This window comes from Mixophyes fleayi, chromosome 1 (genome assembly GCF_038048845.1).
Source record: "Mixophyes fleayi isolate aMixFle1 chromosome 1, aMixFle1.hap1, whole genome shotgun sequence".
Lineage (NCBI taxonomy): Eukaryota > Metazoa > Chordata > Amphibia > Anura > Limnodynastidae > Mixophyes > Mixophyes fleayi.
In genome coordinates this window covers 412,629,145-412,653,603 of record NC_134402.1, presented here as the reverse complement: position 1 = coordinate 412,653,603, position 24,459 = coordinate 412,629,145, and the positions used below count along the sequence as shown (strand labels likewise).

The following is a 24,459-nucleotide window of genomic DNA, read 5'->3' as shown; positions in this document are numbered from 1 at the left end:
AGCAGTGCTAATGCACCTGTGATGAAACAGGGTCCAACTGGACTGAGGACTTTTATTCGTCACCCGTTTCTCACAGTTTAATGTACATTTAATCCTTATCCCAGTCTAAGTATATACACCAGAGCATTGGTGTATTATGTGCATTGTTATTTCATGTTCTTAGGTAGATTTTGCCCTTGCTATTACGTGAAATAAGTGTTAGAAACATAAAAAATATTGCCATATTGTGTGAAATAGCAGGAGAGCAGAAGCAATTTTTCTTGTGTTAGCTAAGGTGATTAACAGTTGTCTCAAATGTCCACTGGTATGAGGTGTGGCTTGTAACAATGGACAATGGATAATTAGCCAAATAGCTAATCAGTCAAGCCATTCCACTGTATAATCAAGGTAACAGAGACGGTATGTCTAACAGTTGAACAATTTAAGTGTCCATTGACAGATTCCTGATGAAAGGGGGAGGATTGGGACATCTTGACCCTACTCCAGCGGTTCCCAAAGTGTGCACCACAGGAGTGCCGTGGCCAGAAAAAAAAAAATAGAAAATACTTTCCAATCCGTGCGGCGCCCGGGACCCAGCATCCTTCTCCCTCCTCGCTTCTCACTGAATGTCAGGCGCCACCACGCCCAACATATTCAGTGAGAAGCGGCAGGATAGAGGAGGATGCTGGGTCCCAGGCGTCGTCGGATTGGTAATAAGACAATAGAAATAGAAGAAAGAAGGCCAAGTATGGTAAGTAAAAGATGAAGGTGAAATGGGGACAGCAAACAGGAATGGAGGGGCAAAAGAATGAAGGAGGGGGCAGAGTGAGGATGAAGAGGGGCAGAGTCAGGATGAAGGAGGGCACAGAGGATCTATCTTGGAGGATCCTGCTATACAAGACATCAGCACAAAGGACTCTAGGTTAGGCATTGCAGTGCCACCAGAGAAAACCCTACCAGGACAGGGTCTGTGTGAGTCAGTAGCCCAGACGGGGGACACAGGACTGTCTAGCAAACAGTAGTGGTAACACTGCGGGAGGATAAGACTCTGAAGGATACTGAGATTGTTACTTTGGGCTGTTGACTGCAAGAGGCTGCTGGAGGGTACACACTACTATTTGCCATGTACCTTGTGAATGTCTTATGGTGTTATCTTGTTGTAATAAAGTCTTATTTTGGATATAGTCTGGTATACCCGAGTGAGTTGAATTCCACAAAGGGTAACCATTGCCCCAGCTAAGGGTGGTTTCCTCACATTAAGAGTAAAAAAATAAAACATATGTGACTGATGTATTAAGATCAATAAGGCATAGCTCACAACTATCTCCAATCTAATGGACTGCCCTTGAGACTGCAACAAGAACAGAGCTAATGCACCTACCTGATTTTCCATTTTTTCTACTTCTTATTTTGTTATCAGAGCGAGAGTAATAGTCATATAGATAAAACATTATGTCCACAGCAATGCTCCTATGCAGCTGTTTATATTTTGGTAAAAATAAACTGCTGACATTACCATTTAGTACCATGGACACAACTAATAGGGGTGAAATTAAATAAAATTATTATTTGTCAGTCAATTTGGATTGTGCAAAATAGATCCAGTGCGAGCTTATCCTAGCTCGCACTGGAAACATTTAGTCTGCCAATCATCATGTCTGAAAAATTATTTAGACATCAGCATCAAGCAACCTAATGCACAAATAATATATAAGTAAATATAAACAGTTGATAAACATAAGCTCTATCTTTTTTCTAGATCACTGAAGCACCAATAAGTGTGATTGTCTTGTGCTTAAGAAGGAGATAGTCTAACCAGTAATTAGAACAAAGCCTCTCTGCTCACCTAGTAATTGTCATGCTGGTTTAGGGCATGATGGGAGGTCACTTAGGGGTCACACTTAGAGGAATTTACAGTTGCCCATCACCCCCGTCCTACATGACCTTGGGCACAGCCCTAGAATTGATATGCTTTCCGGTGGCTGCTATCACTCACAAGTCCATCCACCTGTATGTTGCCCATGAATCATTTTGATCCATTCCACACTCCTCTCCCTGACCTCATGTTACCTGTTGGGAGAAGATCTCCTGACATATGTGCACAGGCAGCAAGGCAGGCAGGCAGAAGAGTCTGTCTCTGCAACATACAGTGCTGGATGGAAGAAGGTAAGTGTGGACTATTAATTTTATGGTGGGATAGGGGCTAATCATTTTTTGTTGTCGGCTATTCAGGTGCATGGAAGTTATTCATTTATTGGTGGAGTGATGGTGGAGGCTATTCATTTCATGGTGCGGACTATTCAATCTAATAGTGGGGTCATGGTGGGGCTTTTGATTTAAGGTTTGGTGATGGGGTTACTAATTTAATGCTGGGATGGTTTGCAACTATCAATTGAAAGTGGGACTGAACTTGGGGAGCAGGTGGGCTATTTATTAAATGTGGATGCTATCAATGTAATGTCTTGGCTGGTTGAGCGAAATAGGTTTATTAAGTGTGATTGCTATTAATTTGAGGTTGGATCTGGTAGCAAGGAGGGAGGTCTAATTATTAAACGTGGGTGTTATTGATTTAATGCTGGTTCGGGTGAGGGAGTCCTAGATTGTTCAGTCATTGCTAAGCTTTCTATAATACATGTATCTATCCTTTTTTCAAACAGGGCTCCAACATGCCAGGATCAATACACGCAACATCTGAGTTTAAGACATGAGCAGCAGCAAATAGTGAAAACTACATCAGCAGGGAGGAGAAACAGCATAATGTGCCAACTGTTCTGATTCCGGCCAGACAGTCCCAATTTTGCATGACTGTCCCACTTAGTCAGGACTTTGTCGGGACTGTAGAGGCAGTCTGAAGATATGGCCTGCATCAGACAGCTGTCGCTGGGCCGTGTTTCAAAGCTACAAATAATGCAAAACTGATACCTAATAGGAAAAACGTCCAATTTATATTTTATTAACATTCATGTACAAAAGAAATCACAATAATGGGTGAAGTTTGGTAACATGTAATGTGAGAACTATATTGTTTATTTGACCATAGTTGTGACTAATCAAGTTTTTGTAAACGGTGCAAGACATATAAACGGTGCAAGACATTTCTAGTATTGTAAAAATGTTTTTACTCATAGCATAGACTGTATTTAGTCTCCCAGTTGGGTGGCAGTGTCCAGTAAGCAAACACGCAATGTTGATATGATGAAAACATTGCGTACTCCCAGTCTTTGTTGGGCAGGCTGTATTTTTGTGGTTCATGATCTTCGTGAGCATGGGTGTGGTTTGTGTGGATCTGGTTATGGCTTGGGTGGATGGTGACATGGATACGTTTTTTCCGTTTTGTCATGAAATGTTCTGTCATTTTATTACTGAAGGTCCTGTCTGGTGGTAACTATGGCACACCTAATTCAGTCTCATTTAGACTTGTGCATCAAGAAACTTGTGCCTCAGGATGCCTTATGATATGCACACCCCAGGGTGACTTCCATCCTCCAACCATTCACAAGGTAAAGGAACTTTGTGAAGGAAGCCAGTCATGTGTGAGCATAAATCTGTATGGGGCAGCACGGTGGCTTAGTGGTTAGCACTTCTGCCTCACATCGCTGGGGTCATGAGTTCAATTCTCGACCATGGCCTTATCTGTGTGGAGTTTATATATTCTCCCCGTGTTTGCGTGGGTTTCTTTCAGGTGCTCCAGTTTCCTCCCACACTCCAAAAACATACTAGTAGGTTAATTGGCTGCTATCAAAATTGATCCTAGTTCAGGGTTTCCCAAACCCAGTCCTCAGGGCTCCCTAACAGTACAGGTTTTCCATATCTCCTTGCTGGAGCACAGGTGTATTCATTACTGACTGACACATTGTAACAGATCCACAGGTGGTCCTAATTATGTCACATGTGATCCAGAAAACCTGCACTGTTAGGGAGCCCTGAGGACTAGGTTTGGGAAATCCTGCCCTAGTCACTCTCTGTGTGTGTTGGGGAATTTAGACTGTAAGCTCCAATGGGGAAGGGACTGATGTGAATGAGTTCTCTGTACAGCGCTGCAGAATCAGTAGCGCTATATAAATAGATGAAGATGATAATGATGGGTACTGGCTTTGTATGCCCTCTATCAGGCAGAGGAACCTAGAGAAACAATAGGGGCATTAGTTATCAAACATCGGTTTGTAAAATCGCTGCTTTTTGGTTATTTTTCTTGTGGAAAGAAACTGCAATTTTATTAAAGGCAAAACCCGGTGTGTTTTACACATACACATAGAGGAAAACGCTCTACGTGAAAAGTGTTTTAACACAAAAGTGACAGGTTCCCTTTAAGGTCTGTAATCTCAAAGTTTCCCTTGACACTAATATTTACTGGAAATTTCAGCAGACTCTATTCTATACCTACATGTGGCCTTTCTTATGGGCAAAAAATCTTTGACAGCATTGCTGTATGTTATATCACAAGTCAAAAAGACATAGAGAATAAAATGTCACCAGGACATATTGATTGTGGGACCAGCACAAAGGCAGCAATTCCCTACTCGCCAGAAATCTTTTGCTGTCATTTTCCTCTAAACACTCTTATAATATATAACATTAGCAATTCTGCAGGATGCTCACTGCTACTCCATACAGGTCTCCACATGGAGAACAATGCGGGTGCTTTGTGACTACAGAAAAAGGCAAAGGTTCAGTGCAAAAGCTGTTACCTCCTGTTTGATAACCCCAGCGTCTCCTTACTATCATGAGTTCTATAGTAAGTCATTGAGAGACGAATAAGATGTATTTAGCAGAGAAACCCAGGTACAATGGAGGCATCTATTGTAGAGTCTGAACCAGCTGCAGCCTATCAGATTACAAGCAACAAATGACATCACTGAGACACTGTCTGACTAATATTCATGAGGCCGGACATATTCATGAAATACTGGTTCCCAGTGAATTGGCGACATTCTCATGAATGTTTGGTGAGCTCATAAAACAGCTGCCTGCCCTGTTTATACAGGTGACAGGTAGATTTTAAGGGAGCAAAATGAACGTACTTGCTCATTTTAATCACAACCTAACATTGTACAAATTTCCCCCAATGTGTCTGCCATGGAAGCATGGATAGGAGTGTGTTTGTCTATTTATGCACTTTTGAGGTGGGACTGCACATGAAAAATTAGCAGCATAACAGCATATATTTAGTTGTGAAATGTGCAAGTCAGAACAGAATAAACTTGTACTAATATAGCTGCAATTTCTGGTATGTTGGAAAAACTAATTTCCTCAGAATAGCCCTACATACCTCCCCACTAACCTCTTGTGGATGGATAGTCACTCTTATGGACCCTGCTGTCCATCTTTCCCTTCACACAGTCCCTCTGCGTCTGCTATATACAAACCCAGATATCACTTTTCATGCCAGCCTATGAGATACATTCCTTGTATAACGCCCCCTAGTGGCATGTTAGTAAAACCCTGCACCTCAGTGAATACAGGAGGGGTCACTTAGAGGGCAAGCTAGAAGTTTATGAAAAGTTACATAAACTGGTTACCATGGGGATAACCAAGCCCAGTCTGTGAGACTAGGGGAGAAGAAGGAGGGGCTGTCAGAAAGGGGGAAAGGAGACAGAGAGGAGACACAAGAGAGAAGAGATGTAGCTGGGGACCTGGGAGAGTGGGGTGGAAAGCTCCAGGATCCCTCAAGCATTGCCTGGAAGTCTGAGCACAGTGACTGTGCCAGGGCAAGGAATGTGGGCCCTGGATGAGGGGGAGAACTCCATGTCACTATAGAGAACCCAAGAGAGAGGGGGACACTTCGCATGGAAGAGGCCCTGGAGTGAGGGCTGCTACAAGAGACATGGTAGCTGTATTGTCAGAGCCTGAGGCTGGGAGTACACAGAGTGAAGTGTCAGAGCCGACAGGAGACATCATCCCCGCAGAGGAGGGGAGAGCTGCAATTGAGAGTTACACAGAGCTGCATTGAGAAGAAGCTGCCTGCCTGTTAGCATCCATGTGAGTGCCTCTGCAGAAAGGGTGATCTGCAAGACATGTGATTTATGTTATATAACATCTGGATAACATTAAGAACTGTGCAGGAGGAGTAATGAGATATATTTGCAACCATATTCTTATTGCTCATTAAGAACTGTGCTGGAGAGAGTAAGGAGCTGTATATATTTTTCTTTATTGCTGCAACCATTATGATTATCGTGCTGGAGGAAGAGGAGTGTAAATAAAGAGTTCAGTTTATCATAGAGATGGTCTGGCGCCCAAATTATTGTGACTTTTATTACACTGCATCACAAAGTGACATTACCTGTGTCCCACTAAATACAAAGAAACACCTGCATATGCAGGGACCCCCTGATCATTTACACCCATGCCCAACAGCTAGCCAGGGCTTGAGAAGGAGGTGCTCTGTCTACCCTTTGCACCCCACACTACACACAGTGACAGGGGGTTACACTTGAAACCACCCCCCCCCCCCCCCCCAAAAAAAAAATAAAAAAAAATAACACACCCTCTACTTGAAGCTGCACTAGATTATAGGAATGGGGATGTAGTCAGTCTGTCGACGCCTAACCTGTCAACATAATCTCAGCACCAAAATGCCAACAAGCCTAGGGCTACCCAGCCTCATTCTGAACGCATTAAGGCTTTTCCCACACCCCTGGGAGGTGGGTGTGGGGTAATAACAAATAATTTATGTTAAAAACAACATTTTGGACCTAATTTCTCTTCGATGGTTGGGGATACTTAATCACCTCATTACTTAATATCAACCACAATCCTCCCAATCATCTCAGGAGAGGTGCACCCACACATATTGACCAAGTAACCATAAAAAAGTAGGAAAAGAGAAGGAAGATGTGTACAACGGGGCACTCAGAGGGCTAAATAGTTATAAAACATACTGTCAAACTTTATTGGTATGCATTAAAATATTCGCATTATAATCCAAGAGTTTCCTTTGATGTATATAAGAACAAATTTTATTAGCAAAATTATTAAAAAGTGAATTTATAACTATGAACCAAGCATCTAAGCAACTGTTAAAAATAGCAGTTCTTATCATGAAGAGCTCCTGCTGCATAATGACTTAATTACAGCTGCAAGGTCTATTAAGAACATGGGGCTTTCCTACAACCTCAGCTCTGAGTTGTGGGAAAGCCCCATGTTATAAATAGACCTAGCGGCTGTAATTCTATCATTATACGGTGAAGAGTAAGTTTGCCTCGGTCCCGCGGATGTGGTTTCGGATTTAAAATGTCTTCATGTTTTGGTTTTGCTCCAAAATCATTAATGGTTTTGGATCTGGATTTAATTAAAAATTGTGAAAAATAGGTAAACTTATGTGATATAGAGCTGTTTTTGCTCCTATATTGCTATTTATAGCATTAACATTCATTTACAGTCTATTTTCTAATAATCTTCAAATGATCTTCACAACTGTCCAAATTTTCACAAATTTTGGCCAAAGTCTGCAGCGAGCTGGCGGTCTAAAATTAGTGACAAAATAGACAAAATAGATTGTTGCAGTTTACTCAAAGATACAATCACTATTTCTGCTTTCATTTTCTTTTAATTCAATTCCATATGTCACATTATCGACGCTTCGGTCCTACATTTGGACCTTTGTCAAGAAAACCACATGGAACAGAAAAGACATATATTAAAAAAAAAAACACGTTTTGCAAATGTTCTGATATGGTCATTGTCTAGCTACATACTCTAAAGTTTCATGTCAGATGATATCTTTTTTCATATACCTTTGGGACCCCTGCCGAGCAGGTGTGTATCAAAGAGGTGCGATAACGCACCTCCGCAATTAAATGCACACTCCAGCGGTATGCGTTCCAGTTTGGAACACATTAATCAGAAGTGCAATAAGGCACTTCCTGTATAACAAGCGTTTTGGTTCCAGATTTTCCTGGAAATTGCGTTTTGACTCATTTCCAGATCTGATTTTGGCGCAAAGAATCGAGTCGTGTTTTGTATCTACTCGGAACACCCAAATCTCTGATCTGTCAGATTTCTTCAAATCCGAACTGCTCATCACTAATAGGAATGTGGGTTTATGAAAACATTTTGTGGAAACTGAGACTAGAGTTTTTGGGATACTTCCAGTTGAGATTTAGAAAGACCCTTTAGTACAGTGCCACACAGGAGTTTACTGTATCCATTAAGGTTTGGAAGCCTAGGGGAAATGAGTTGTACTTGGCTCGAAAACTGTCTGGAGGATAGAGTGTAGAGATTTGTTATTAATGGACTACCTCAGGCTTCTGTCCTCAGTCCACTGCTTTTTAATTTGCTTACTAACAGCACTGGAAGCTATGCATTCCTGCCTGCTGATGACAAACCTTCTAAGCAGATATTTTATTAATGGTGACTATAAAGTTTAAGACGACACCAAAGGTGTGCAACTCACACTGACAGGGAGCAAATTAACCAATTGCTGGATGGGAATGGATTCAGGAGCGACAACAAGTTAAAGTGAGGCAAATAATGCAAACAATCCATTTTTCTTAAAAAAATAAATAAAAGCTTCTGTTAACTCAAAAGGTTTTTATTGAATTTTTTAGAAAAGCATATTACAAACATAGCAGTGGTTGCAGAGTACATACAGCAGATCAGTTATATTGAACAATCCACACTGCATAGATAAACAATCAAACAAGTAAATAAAAATGAGAAAAAATATTGGTACAAACAACAACACATCTTATGACCCAGTATACATAAGCCAAAGACGGCAAAGAGAACAGACAAGAAAAACAGACGGATAAAGGGGGGAGGGGGGGACAAGACAAGACAAGAGACTATCCGGTTATAGAAAGTGTACCAGTGGGTCTAGCCCAAGCACCCAACTTAACTCAAAAACCATTCCACAGTACTCACGGATCAAAGATTGAGCTGTGATTCGTAAAGTACTCATACCATATAAACCACTTAACAAGCAGGGAGGAAGCCCCTGTAGACAGATTAAAACCTATGGTTTCCATTTTGTAGCTATGTTGGATCTTGTTAATAATTTTAGGGAGTGCTGGAATTAGAGGTGATTTCCAGTTCTGGGCTTTTGCAGCTCTTGCTGCAATGAGAATATGTCCAGTGACATAATGATTGTGCCGCTGGAGATGTTTAGGATACAGATGAAGTAATGCCATATCTGGGGAAGGAGAGATATTATTTTTGGAGACCTGAGAGATTAAATGAAAGATTTCGGTCCACAATAGTTGAAGTTTCGAGCAAGACCAAAAGATGTGCATAAGCGTCCCAATTTAACCACAATTCCTCCAACAATATTTAGATTCTGATGGCTAGATTTTATGCAGCTTGTCTGGAGTAAGATATAACCTGTGAACAATTTTAGTCAACATTTCCGAATGGTTAATACACTTTGACATCTTATATATGTTTAGGAAGACTCACCCCCATACCTCTTTTGAAATAGTGATATTTAGGTCAGATTCCCAGACAGCTTGAATCGGTAAAACCCGATTGTCAATGGGAGTTAAGAGTATCCGGTACCATAGGAAAATTCCACCTGCGTGGGATGTAGGGGAGAGAATCACCTTGATACCAGGGGCCAGGGGTCCCATCACCCCCAAATGCGAGGGGTGTGTTTGTAACCAGTGCCTTACTTGAAGATATTTGTAAAAATCGCGGACAAGGATATCATACTTAGCTTGTAATTGAGAGAAAGGGGGAAGAGACCCTCCCTCCAGGAGGTCCTGCACAAGTCTAGCTCCTTGCCTGTGCCAAGAGTCAAGACGGAGGTCTGGGATTAGTTGTGACAGTGCTATAGTAGAGAGGCTAGAGGAAGGGAGCTGGTAGTCTGGGAAAAGGGACATCATCTTATCCCAGGTGGTGAGAGAATCTCTTATGCTCCTTAATGTGGGGACTGGATTAGGTCTACTAGGTTTGTCCAGCCATAGTAGATCTGCTAATGGGAATGGAGAGAGACTATACTGTTCAATGTCCACCCATGGTTTTTTCAGTGGGGCGGAGGCCTGCCAATCTCTAAGCTGATCCAAAAGAGCCGCCTGTTGATATGCTTCTAGTTTGGGAGCGGCTAAGCCACCTTTTATTTTAGATCTGAACATTCTCTCTCTAGAGAGCCTAGACTTTTTGTTGTTCCAAATAAACTTGAACGCAATAGTATAAAATTTCTTAAGAAGGGACATAGGAGTTATAAAGGGAATAGAGCGGAACAGATACAGTATCTTCGGGAGCAACATCATCTTTACCGCTGACACTCTACCAATCCAAGATATCTCATAGTTTGTCCATGACTTTGCAAGCTTATCAAACTGTCCCAATAGTAGCTGGTAATTACACTCAATGACTAGCTTAGGATCAACAGAAGCTTTTATTAAATAACTATAATAAAATGCTAATGTAATGTTCTAATTCAGTGATAATTTAGCAATGGGGGTGCAAATCAGCAGGCCTTTACGTGTCCATGCGATTATTTTTATGTGGACACTTTACACAGAAAAATGGATGGACTGGAGGAAAAAGGCGTTCTCCATTACTGCACTGTAGGAGGAATGCGCCAGACTGTCACGAACGCCCAGCCTGTCCCAGATACAGCAATCTAAACAGCTGGTCGTGACTGGCGTCACCTTAGTCACTTAGCGATGAATACACCTTTTCTGCCACCACAAAGGATGTACTATGGTGTCCTATGTTGTCACCAAAACCACTTATTAATGTTTCACACTTAAATCACATACACATGTAGCATGAGCCTCCCTGGGCTTCGTAAAATTTACAAAGAATCACAGAAAATACGCTAGATTAAATGTATGTTAACCCGAAAAATATTTCAAAGGCTTAGTTACAAAAAGTTAATAACAAGACATACAATAAGTTACAGAAAATAAAATAGGAAATAAAACAAGAGTCACTAATTACTAGTTTAGACTTGGCATGTGCGAGGGAATGCAATTGAGAAATATGGAACATTTCAGTCTTGATAGACCCCCTCATGAAAATTCACAATGTGATGTCTAAAGCAGAAGATTTTAAACCTTATTCCACATAGCTCTCACCCTCAACCTTTCGAGTTTAGCTGTCAATAAGGACAGAATGATCTCTTAAATGTCACAGGGCTTTTGAAGTGAGCTAGGGATGTCCTGAGTTCTGGTATATTCACAAGGCCTGAGTTCTGAGTTCTCACCTCTGCTTGTTCGGCTTGGCTGGTCAGGTCAGGTCCACATCTTTGCATACCAAAAAAACTCCTCAGAGATGTTTATCTATCTCTTTCTGCCCAATTTTAAAAGGCTATCGACACTTGCATAGGTTCAGACTCATGTCATCTAGTAAAGCACACATTGAGATTATATTACAAGGTTACATACAATATACATAGTCATACCTGATTATTAAGGGAAAATAACAAAAATACATAATCGTCACACAGACCATGCGCTCAATTTGTAAAAACAAGATGTTGCTTTAGTGAACAAGATATAGAAATTATGTGTTGGCTTGGAGATGGCACATATTTGAAGGCATTCTAAATTCTGTAGGGTGCAGCAATGATTTTTGGCCACAAAAATAGACCTTACAATTAGAACACCTGAGAGGGGCCAAATAGTAGTACCGTCCTGTAGGTTTTCGAATTGTCCCGTGCTCCATCTAGAAGCAAACAATGGGTCTGGTTTAGAGTTAGATGAACCAGGTGAAAATGGGATTTGCGTAATATTTGTCGCACTGCAAAACTTATGCTCATGTTTTAGGTTGAACATATTTTAGAATTGCCTTCACTCGTGCTTGGAGAAGTGCGCCAGAGGGACAAGTCAACCACAACCCTTAGAGATAGGGATATACACCTAACTTTAAGATATGCCTTTTAGACCTAGCATCTTTGCACGCCCCATAGACCATGTGCAAGTTTACCAGTTGATGATGATGACTGTTACGTCTTTGTGCTGGAAGTATCTATGTGATAAATTGAAAGTTGCACACATTATAAGATGTGTGGAAGTCAAAAGGCAGCCAAGGAAACCTAAGTGTATGTACGCATGTTTACGTTTAACTCTAAATCAGGCAAAGTGTATACATGAACCTCGAAACAGTGTAACTATAATAAATTACAAATCGAACACAAAAATAATTGCAGCACAGGTGTCCTCTTTCGGGAATTACATGAAAGAACATACTGTGTCAGAGGCAAACGCAAGATTTTTAAGGGGAGGTTTCCAAATAGTTGAATTCGGAACAAAGCAAAAAATAAAACATAAAAAATAAAGTGCCACAATAAGCAAAATAACACACAATAAAACTAGCAATGATACAGCACATCAAAGTAGCATTAACACACATTAAAACTAGCAATGATATAGCACATTAAAATTAACATTGCTAAAGCACATTAAAATAAATGAACAAAAATAAACAAACAACATTAATACCATGACACAAGTTTGGACTATATTACATACATATATGCAATATATATATATATATATATATATATATATATATATATATATATATAATGTTAGGGCAGCATGGTGGCTTAGTGATTAGCACTTCTGCCTCACAGCACTGGGGTCATGCATTCAATTCCCAACCATGGCCTTATCTGTGTGCAGTTAGTATGTTCTCCATGTGTTTACGTGGGATTTCTCTCACACTACAAAAATATACTGGTAGGTTAATTGGCTGCTATTGACCTTAGTCTCTCTTGGTCTGTGTGTGTATGTTAGGGAATTTAGACTGTACGCTCCAATGTGGCAGGGACTGATGTGAGTGAGTTCTCAGTACAGCGCTGCGAAATTGGTGATGCTATATAAATAGCTGATGATGATGATAACCAATATGTTATAGGAGCCTCTATTTTATTACTCATTATTAAAGTACAAATCAAAGCCTGCTTCGTATATTAAAGCTTGAAATATATATATATATATTTGGGTTACAGGGTGATGCCAGATACTGCCCGCAGGCAATCTTGTATAGTGTTTTACCCTTGATTCATAGACCCAAGTCTCCATTACTGGTGAGTCTGCAGGGTTGAGATGCAGAGCTGTGTGATTATATGTATATATATATATATATATATATATATATATATATATATATATATATATATATATATATATATAGTATTATAGGATCCTATAACTTATTAATCCTCACTAGAGCAATTACTGGAGCCTGCCTATACGCTTTAATTAGTTTATATATATATATATATATATATATATATATATATATATATATATATATATATATATATATATATAATAAACTAATTAAAGTGTGCCCCTGAGTGTCATCTACTCAATGCAACAATAGACATTGCATTCTGGTGATATTTTCCTTTGTGCAAGACTTTTGTGTCATCAAGTCAAAACTGTAAAGATTGTGATCATTGGATGAGAAGATGGATGAGGAACTTGTACAATGAGATGGTGCAAGAGAATAAATGCAGTCCTTATGCACAGTTGCTCCACCATGTATTTCGTAAATGAATCTGTCTTAATGATTTCAAGCTGCTCTGTCTACATGTTCACTGTATCTCTGCAACAGCCTTGCACTGCAGCTAGTTCTCACTTGGTGATTAGATTATGTTGCTTTATTCATCCACTTAACATCAGGCTGTCCTTATTCTTCATGCATCTAGCAACTGTTTGCAGCACAGTGAATAATGACACGTTATTTACACATAGATAGAGAACCTGTACAGATAGCAATAGAAGCTCCAGCAACAAAACAGGAGAACTCTGTTAAAAATTTTTTATCAACATTAAATATACTAACCTGCTGATCGGTTGCTGTAGTTTTAGTGTAATCTTGCACCATCAGTCAATGTTAGTAAATATGGTATAAGTAATTCTAAGCAATATTAGTAAATATCAGTATCTACACAAGGCAGAGACAGATATTTTATGGGATGAACCAGTATACCTGAGAATGCAACTATATCAAATCACGAGGAACCTGTACCATCACTGATGCATGAGTTACCATTTACAAATTATTTAAAATATGATACATTTTACCTATTAAGCTGATAGGGGATGACAAATCATAATAATACAGGTCAATTTTTCTTTAATATGGACCATGCTTATTTTTGTACATATGCTCAGTACACATTTTATTTACTAATTTTTGAATGTCCATTACATTTGCTTTAAAAGCGATCCGGTACCCACACATAATAGATGCAGCTATTTTGATGCTCAATCGATATTATCAATATAAATTCACTAGGAACGACTGACATGATTTGTTGCTTAAATCCTCTCTATGATGCCGGAATTGGGGGTTCAAGGTCGGAAAGGAAATGAGATCCCTCTTCCCTGTCTCCAGAACACCCAATCATCTGTAGGGAAGGAAGTCAATCAGGTGGCTGCCTGTAGTGGAGGGTAACAGAAGCACTAGTATAGTAAATCTGCAGGCTTTTAGACCAGAACTATAAGTTGTGCACAATTTATAAGATTTAGAGGTCTATGTGTGAAGTTGTGATCAGCCCAAAATCCATAGTAAACAGCCGTTTTCTCCAGAGAATGAGTATCAGAGCTCACCATCCAATTCAACAAAGGTTTAATGCCAGAGAGATATCAGAGATTTATAGCCTGCAACCGGGCGTAACCCACCCCACCACCCACTACTTCTACCGATATCCTTACCTCACCAGTCAGTACTCTATGCCCTCACACATTATACCTCCATTGCTCTCACTATTACACCAGTCACACTTCTTGCAATATATACCGGTACATGAAAAAGTGTTCCCTTATTAACCTAAAGAAGCATAAAACAGTAACAATTTTCAATTTCCATTCAGTGGAATAACATTAACTGGACATTTATTGTGAAGTGTTGGCTCCCTGTATAAATTGCCATTTAATTTCTAACTGTGAAATAATTCAGTGACTAAAAAGGTTAATTTCTTAAAGGATTTTGTTTTTCTGTGTTCATTTTCATTAGTTTATCTTTTATTTCCTTGAACATTTGTTTACAGTAGTTTTTTTAATGTAATCCATTACATAAAGCAATTTTTTTCAGATGTAAGCTGTATAATACATGCATACAGTATATTTCACAGAGAAAATTCATTGAATAACTTTATCACAGTGTAGAAATGGAATGTAATGCGTGTTAGCACAAAAAGTTTTATTCCAAAACCTATTTATCCTACAACGTGTCTAGAGGCATAGAATCCAATATTTTTGGATGCCTTTTCAAAGAAAATAAATTGCTGCATAGAGACCACTTTATAACATTCAGCACTGTACGTCCAAAATGTTCACACTTTAGTAGTTTAATCGAACATTTTAAAACTATTTGGTTAGCTTCTCGGCATGAAGTGTAGTGACATTGTTTATCCATAAAGTATGTGTTCCATATTTTACTGGCCATACCCCTGTGTGCATATTTGTACAGATTATTTGCGTTACCTAGGAGACTGCAAGCAAGGCACTGATCCTGCCGTATAAGTCCAGTGGTACTGCTGTTTAAGTCCACTGATCCTGCCCCGTGTTGGGCCACGTGTTTGTGCCTCCCACTTGTGTCGCTTAGCTTAGTCATCCAGCTACCTCGGTGCAACCTTTTGGCCTAAAAACAATATTGTGAGGTGTGAGGTGTTCAGAATAGACTGGAAATGAGTGGAAATGAATGTTATTGAGGTTAATAATAGTGTAGGAGTGAAAAAAACAAAAAAAAAATGGATTTTAGCACTTTTTATGCTTTTTTAAAAAAAAAATCATAACCCAAAACCCAAAATCAGAACCAAAACCTTTCGTGGGGTGTTTTGGCAAAACATATCAGAACCCAAAACCTCAAGCTAATCAGAACCCAAAACCCAAAATCAGAACCAAAACCTTTCGTGGGGTGTTTTGGCAAAACATATCAGAACCCAAAACCTCAAGCTAATCAGAACCCAAAACACGAAAAGTGGCCGGTGCACACCCCTAGTTTAAATCTTCAAGTTATTAAGTTATTAATGAGTTGGATGTAACTGTCAACCTTGTAAAAATAATTATCAGCTTAGCAGCTCTTCCAACACACCCATGAGGTGGCTGCCCATTGTCGTTTTTGTTTTTATATCAAATCCATCCAGTGGAAGGCCCAGAACAGGCTTCCCAGGTCAAAGTTCTGTCCAGCGTACACCAACGGGAGGTCCGACCAGGACCTCAGCACCCTAATATGTCTTCCGGGATCCAATGTTACCAGTCTGTGACGTTTTCGTCCAAATCCATCCAGTGGAAGGCTTAGGACGGGTGTACACCAACGGAAGGGCCGACAGGGACCCTAACCTTCCAAAAACATGGTCAGGATACAACTGGACAACCTCGCATTGGTTTTATCCCAACCGATATGTTTCCGAATGCAGACTCAGAGCAAGCTCCCCAGGTCAAAGTAGTCAAGCATAGTCATTGCGTCAGATTTGTAATGTGTCACAGTTTTTATATCTTGGCGAATTATTTGGTTAATAGACAAAAATGCTATTTGGAAAATAAGATTTGTTGCTCTGTCACGTTGTTGATATGTCATGTTGTTGTAAGGTTTCCTTCCAGCAGTCAAATTATTGTTTACAACCAAAATATTATGTTTTCCATATTTGTTGCTCTGTGGTCAAATAGTTTACTTTTTCAATACTAAATAACTATATAAGATTTTTAAGCTGTACCTTGAGTGCTGTGGAAGATATTCACCAACAAACAAACTTCTTCTTTCATGTATATAGACTAGCTGAATTACCCGGCATTGTCCAGGTTTAAATCTTCAAGTTATTAAGTTATCAATGAGTTGGATGTAACTGTCAACATTTTACAAATAATTAGCAGCTTAGCAGCTCTTCCAACACACCCATGAGGTGGCTGCCCAGTGTCATTTTTGTTTTTAAATTAAATATTATCCAAATCCATCCAGTGGAAGGCCCAGAACAGGCTTTCTGGGTCAAAGTTCTGCCCAGTGTATATCAACGGTATGTCCGACAGGGACCTCAACTCCCTAGTATGTCTTACGGAATCCAAGGTTACCAGTCTATGAAAATTTCATTAAAATCAATTCAGTAGAAGGCTGAGAACAGATTCCCCAGGTCAAAGTTTTACCCAGCGTACACAAACGGGAGGTGCGACCTGGACCATAACCCCCGTAAAACCTGGCCAGGATCCAACTGGACCATCTTGTTTTGGTTTCATCCCAGTCGGTGCATGGGGTGACTGAATGGATAACCGGACAGACAAACAAACCCAATCCATCCAGTGGAAGGCCCAGAACAGGCTCTCCGGGTCAAAGTTTTGCCCAGCGTACACCAACGGGAAGACCAACTTGGATTCTAACTACCTAAAAACCAGTGCAGGATCCAAATGGACCACCTCGCGTTGGTTTCATCCCAATCGGGATCTTCTTTATTTATAGATATATATATATATATATATATATATATATTCTTGAATAAGCCAAGAGGCCAGTGCACAAGAAAGCCAACGGTCAGAAGGCCTTTTAATAAATACACAACATGGCAGAAGGACGGAGCCGACAGCAGCTCTTTCGGATCCTTGTCAATCCATATCACGGTCGAAGCAGCCGCTGTCATCCCGTCTAGTAGCCATGTTGTGCATGTATTAAAAAGATTTTCTGACCTTTCGATTTATTATACACTGGCCTCTTGGCTTCAATAACACTGTTTTAATGTACAGGCATTTGAATGCTTGATTCTATATCTTTTTAGAATTCTTAAAGTATATTGTGATCTTCTACTGGCGGCCTCATTCTGATTGATTTTATATGTCTAAGGAAAATATACACGTTTTCAGCCCTTTAATACCTTAAATTTGAAGAGCAGCTCTTACATCCTTCTGAAGTATTTGTAAGACTTTTTTAATTATATTTTCGGTACGCAGCTACTTGCTACACTGTGTGTGCTTCACCATTGATATTGTGTATATACTACACTATGTGTGGCACTTCTGTTTTGTGTTTTAGGTTCTACACGTTCAAACAGGTGCTTAAAGACAAGAAGTGACCTACTGTATGTTTGTTTATATTTGTTTTGTTTTACTATTTCACAAATCACGTTATATTGTCACCTATCGCCTTTAGCTTATTATCTGTATTTTATAGCACATCTAATGTCAACCAAGTCACATGATTAATTTAAGTCATAACTAAGGCTAAACCAAGCAGTATTGTAGATGAAGAAACTAAAACTTTAATTTAATGAAAGGGACGGTTCTTAAGTGTTAGGAGGTTGGACTTTCGTGTGACATTTACACTTTTGTGTAGTGTGTCACTCCAGATTTTTCCACCTCTCCACATATCTAGGTGGCCTTCTGGTGGAGAGTAGATGTCCCCAGGACGGACCATGTAGTCACACCTGTGCAAAACAAAGAGTTTTGTGTTGCTCATACAGTACATAAAACATTAATATAGCTCCTCTGTGTCTGGTGCACCATGCAGAAATTGTGTTACAGTGTGTGTGTGTGTGTGTGTGTGTGTGTGTGTGTGTGTGAAAACTTAATCTAGAGCTGATCTTGCTTCTAATGTCACTAGCTACAGGTGTATTGATAGGCTCCAAATTTTGTCACCTGGCTTTAAGTCATAGGAGACCTGAAGGTGATCAGCACCAATACAACTAATAATATAAATTTACAATAAAAAAAAATAATTGCTTAACTATCAACGAAATAAGATAAAACATATTGTGGTATACTCAACATATATTCACAAAATACCTTCAATTTTACAGAGATATTCTCTGTCTCATGATTACAGAGATATATCTCTTGTATCAGTTTGGATAGATCTCTCCTGGTTGCCAGGAATCTGTGTAACAGGAGCCACACAGCTTGGAAATGAACATGCTGGGTCACACATCACAGATATTGACAAGTCTTTGGTTGTGTCCCAGTGCTCTCAATAATGATATTGTTAATTTATTAATAAAGCCAGCAGGTGTCTTAATCTAACTGGCTGGCTCCAAGAAAATGTCTCCCCAGGCAACCAGAGGAAACACATTCAAAATTGTATCTTATGCACTCTAGTTCAAAGTAATGCACGCTAATTTAAAATATCTTTAAAAATGTTAAATAATTTTCAAAAGGTAGAGGGAAGATGAACAGTTCCTTTAAAGATAACCAATTACTCTTCTATTTATACAATAAAGCATTAATGCATTATTATACATGCGATAAATGAAATGTAAATTCTAAAGACATTGTAAGTCACAGATAAGTTATATGATCATATAAAGCCACAAAGCCACAATAGGGAGTGCTTTATTCCTTATAATAAACAAGTTTGCCTAAGTGACACTGAAGTGATGACATTGGAAATCACAGATTATAAATAATGACATCATTTATACATAATATTTACCGGAGTTTGCAGCGCTGCAAGTTTAGAAGGTTAAGTGTTATCTTTCATTACTATGAGATTGCAGCACTGTGAGCTGCAGAGTCCTTACTACAGTACATAAAGACCAACCACACTGGAATATAAATCTTACAACAGGTCTGCTTCTGGTCCAGTGAAGGTAAACCAAATAGATCTAACATTAGACACATGAGAATAACAATTCAAACAGGCTTCTCCATAGGTATTATAACATGCTAGATTAAAGATACTGTGATCTGTGTAGATTATTATTGTCTTTATAAAAATTTGAGTGATTGCTGGTTCTGCATTTATCTTCTCGTGAGTACATTATTTAACCTAGTATGTTATAATACTTATGAAGAATGGTTATTCTCATGTGTCTGATCTTAGATCTATTTGGCTTACCTTCAATGGACCATAATCATTATTAGACACTATGAGCCTGATACAGAGTTGAAGGCAATTGGGTGTAATTTACGGCCCAAATAATGCGTACGCAAAAATTCTTGAGCCCATATGTGGCGTCAGACACATCTCGAGATACATCCAACTCTGTAGCTGTACCATACGCGCCAGTTTATGGCAGGTGTTCTTACACCCACATACACAGAACCAGGTCGTAAGCACCATAAAGCTTTGTGAACAATTGTTTTCACAGGGAAACACACATTTACCATTAGGCGTCATAGAATGCAGCAGATATAACCTTCCTACTCACGTTCCAATTAAAGCAATACAATTTTTTTTTAAATATGCACCCACAAAATCCTGTAATATATGTACGATCTATGAAGAAAGCACCCAGCAGCTTCAGAGGTGAAATCGAAATCAGAAGCGGCAAGCTAGTGCTGGCGATATCAATGTGTATTTGCACCAGCCCCCGCAGTATATACAAATAATACATCTGTAAAAGGTGTATCTGCATCTATGTTCAGATCTGCATTGGCTCGCAGTGAACTCGTCCTTACTTTACTTGGCCTATTTTAGGAAATGTGGATATGTGCAACTCTACATGCGCAAAGCGAGTTCACACAGTTTACTCTATGCAAATGGACACACTTTACCCTATGGAAATAAGATATAGCACCTATGCATCTTCATTTTTGCTGTCTGGATATAATACTCTCAATGAATCAGTGTGCAAAAATAGAATTGGGTCTGTAAACACAGCAAATATTGAAATGTTCATCATTTCATGGACAAATACATTTGCTAACTACATACTGATATGTCAATCAGAGAGTGTCATGTCATTTGCAAACTCAGAATATGATTGGCAGCAGCAACCGCTTATCAAACAGAACTGTACCTGGTACACTAGTGCATATTGTGTTTATAAACACAGTAAGAACTGTGATATGTATTATCTGCTTGGGGCGTACATTTGACAACCAAGCATGTGGAGGCTAATCAGAAAGTGACACGTTATATGAAACATCAATGTATAATTGGAGCGATGACCACTAATTGAAAAGTAATATGCGGCATTGTTTATATATACATATTGGGGCCAAATGCAAGACTAAACAACATCAGGCCTAACATAATCTTATGTGACCGGCCTCCTTCCCTCTATATATTGTGACAGAAGCACTGGGCAAGTGGTGAATGGCAGAGGAATTTATCCCAGGCTTTCTTCCGTATGTTCTAAAACCCCAGGGAGATTGTCTTGTATGGGAAAGAACTTCCCAAAGAGTGTATTCAGCTTTAGGAAAAACTGGTAAGTGTTCCTGGGGTTATGTATGGAGAGAGAAGGGTGGGCTCCATATATAAGGCCCAGTTCGGATCTTCTGATCTCCCAGCCTCACAGCAGATCAGGATTTGCAACTTCAATTTGCAGTTTCCTCTGTGTCTCACAGTCTAGGGAGGAGGTCGGATGCCTCCTGAGAGACACTGCAAATTGTGACCAGTTAGTCTTGTATTTTTGGATGTGTGTGGGAAACAAGGTCCCTAACTTGAGAGAGGGTGTTCCTCTATGTTTAGATAGTGCTAGACAGGCAAGGATTTTGTATCTGTTTGTTTATTTTTATGACTGGAAAATAAAACTAGCTGTGGCTAGTCAACAAAAATAATTGAATGGTGTGATATCCGTGGCTGGTCTATCTGAAGTGCAGCCGTCCATCCCAGAAAACGGTAACCCCAGTCTAATTAGCTCACAATATATATTGTCAATCTTCTTCTGTGGGTTTCCAAGCCTTGAAAAAGCATTAAAAGTGAAACGTGCTGTGCTCACAATTGAACACTTTATAACGAATGCTACAATGTATCTCTCTATTCAAACTTATTACTAGGAATTACTTTAGCTAATTAGGGACAGTGGTTGTTAGTTGTGGCCATGGAGGGACATTACAGAGAGCCTGTCAATCTTCAAACAATTCTACACTAATGTAATGAATTTAAGAAAGCATATATAGCAGACTTTAATAGAGACTGGGGAAATATATTTAGTTATTTGTAGGATTCATTTATTACCGAAGATACATAAACCAGTTTATGCTGTTATACTAAACTGTTACAGGGGATTTGAGTTGCAGAAAGACTGTGTATCTAGAAACCTAGAAATGTTTCAATGTTATATTCAAGTTGAGGAATAGACAAACTACTAACTGGTGACTCATAAAAAGTACTAAGGTGTGAGCCAGGCTCCACAGGAGACAGAAGACAATACTAACAATATGGGTTTAGAGAGATCCAATGCACGGTTTATAAAACGAATATCTTTACTCCACAATTATTTTGGATCCTCTTGCATGCACAAGAGCTTGATGAAGTGACTGACAGATGTTTAATGAATATAACGTCATGCATTGAACATACCGGCCAACATTCCCAACTGGAAAAATCTGCTGAGAAAAGACCACACCCCGATTCACTCACAACAACAACTATATCCATCTAACTTACTCATAATTAGGGGAAAAGCATACGCTCTTTAAGGATGGCCACATGTGATCACGGGGGCATCGTACTGGATACAGAGGAGGGACCTAATAACTAGATTCTCTCAAACTATTCCAGATAGTTTGAAATTCAATCAGACAATCTTCTGGTTCAACAAATTCCAACTGGTCGAATCAATCTAAAAAAATCTAAATTCATTTTTGGTTCGTACACCATTGTGTGCATCTACATAGAAACATAGAATTTGACGTCAGATAAGAACCGCTTGGCCCATCTAGTCTGCCCATTTTTGTTTATTAACCTATGGTACTTTAAACCCTATCTGATCATTTATTCTTTATAAGAATATTATGTCTATCCCAAGCATGTTTAAACTGCTCTACTGTATTAGCCTCTACCACCTCTGATGGGAGCTACTCCACTTATCCACTAGACTTTCTGTGAAGTAGATTTTCCTCAAATTTCCTCTGAACCTACTTCTCTCCAGTTTCAGTGCATGTCCTCGTGTTCTAGTACTTCTCTTCCTTTGAAGAATGTTTCCTTTCTGTACCTTGTTAAAACCATTGATATATTTGATAAAACTGTCCCCCATTCCCTTCTCTGCTCCAAACTATACGTATTAAGATATTTGAATCTTTCCAGGTAAGTTTTGTGCTGTAGGCCATGCACCATTTTAGTTGCCCTTCTTCGTACAATCTCTAATGTATTTATATCCTTCTGGAGATACAACCTCCAGAACTGAACACAGTATTCTAGATGAGACCGTACCAATGACCTATACAGTGACATTATTACTTCTTTCTTTCTGCTACTAATTTCTCTCCCTATGCAACCAAGCATCTGACTTGCCTTTCTCATCTATAACCAGCTGTTGACTAAAATTCAATCTTTGAAAACCCTGCTTTACTTGCTGGAATTTAACTTTGAGAATTTATAGCAAACTTTCAAATTGGTACCACTTTGAAAAATGTTGAGAATCTCTACAACTTGAGACCCACATTATATTTATTATCATTAATGAGGTACTTTCCTAAAACGGGGACCTGACAGATCCACTCTTAAAACAGAATTTGTTCTAGATAAATAAAATGTAACAACATATCTAAGAATTATAAAAAGTTGATTATTTAATATTTATTTTTTTATTTTACAGACTATGAACAAAGGCAATTTCAAACATATATGCCCTGTCTTTTCTTAGCTCACCATCTGTCATTATTAGTCTGTCTAATATCCAGCAATGTTTTATGATAAAGAAGCTTATATATATATCACAGTTCAAGGTCTGCTTGGCCAGCTTTTGTAGTTAAAGTGTACTTGTAAAATATTCACAGTGGAGGCAGACATTTTAAGGGCCGAACCAACATTAATGAGCATTCTGTCAACTAATTCACTAGGAAGGACTGGTGCCATAGCGGAAATATCATATCTCAGTAATGTGACTAGCTCTAAGTCCTATATAGGCTCTATAATTATGAATATTGATCAGTTCACAAAGTTACTGCCAGGATGCTATTAATGCCTACTGTACATAAAATCAATTCTTACAGTTGATCCTAATTGCAAACACTTGTTCTGGCATGTATACGCATCCATCATCACTATCAATCGGCACTTACATCCACCCTTATGCTGGTGCAAGTGGTACAGGTAAAAATAACGTCACTGAGTAATGCCCAGAGCTTGAATAGGATGAATGTGCATGCACTCGACCTTGGCTTGCTCTCAGTGGCGAATCTAGGGGGGCAATGCCCCCCCCTAGAAGGGGCTTGCTGCCGCAGGCAGCACACTATGTGCAGGTCGGTTCGGCAGAGACAGGCAGGGAGAGTGTGCTGCCCGGCTGCTCTGATTGAAAACCCTACTTCCCTCCCCCTGTTCTGCCATCAAATTGAAGGCTGTTGGAAGTGTCATTTGAGTTTGGACTTGAACTGCATGCACTTGTGCTCACTGGTGTACCTTAATGAATCTGGCCCAGGCTGTCTGGCCCTGGTAGTTAATTACAATATATTGTTGTTTCATAAATCAGTGACCTGGACTGATGGTTAACAATATTAAGGTATTTATATTCCAAATGTCACTCATATAGGCGTTTAATAAAGGATTGACTACTATTTTGAAAAATGTATTTGCTTTTCAATTGAGTCCACTTTCCTTTAATTTGTATCTGCACTTGAGTGCAGTTACATTTCCAAAACTTGGCTCAGCAAGTTAAACACACTGACATGTTTACTTGTTTGATACATATTTCAGTACAATGTTTGCCCTTTA

The 24,459-nt window shown here is 39.2% G+C and overlaps 1 protein-coding gene across 1 annotated transcript in view; it reads left to right on the top strand.

Moving 5' to 3' along the window:
- MAST4 (microtubule associated serine/threonine kinase family member 4) overlaps positions 1-24,459 on the top strand; it is a 592,623-nt gene that overhangs the window by 148,389 nt on the left and 419,775 nt on the right. The window lies entirely within an intron of this gene.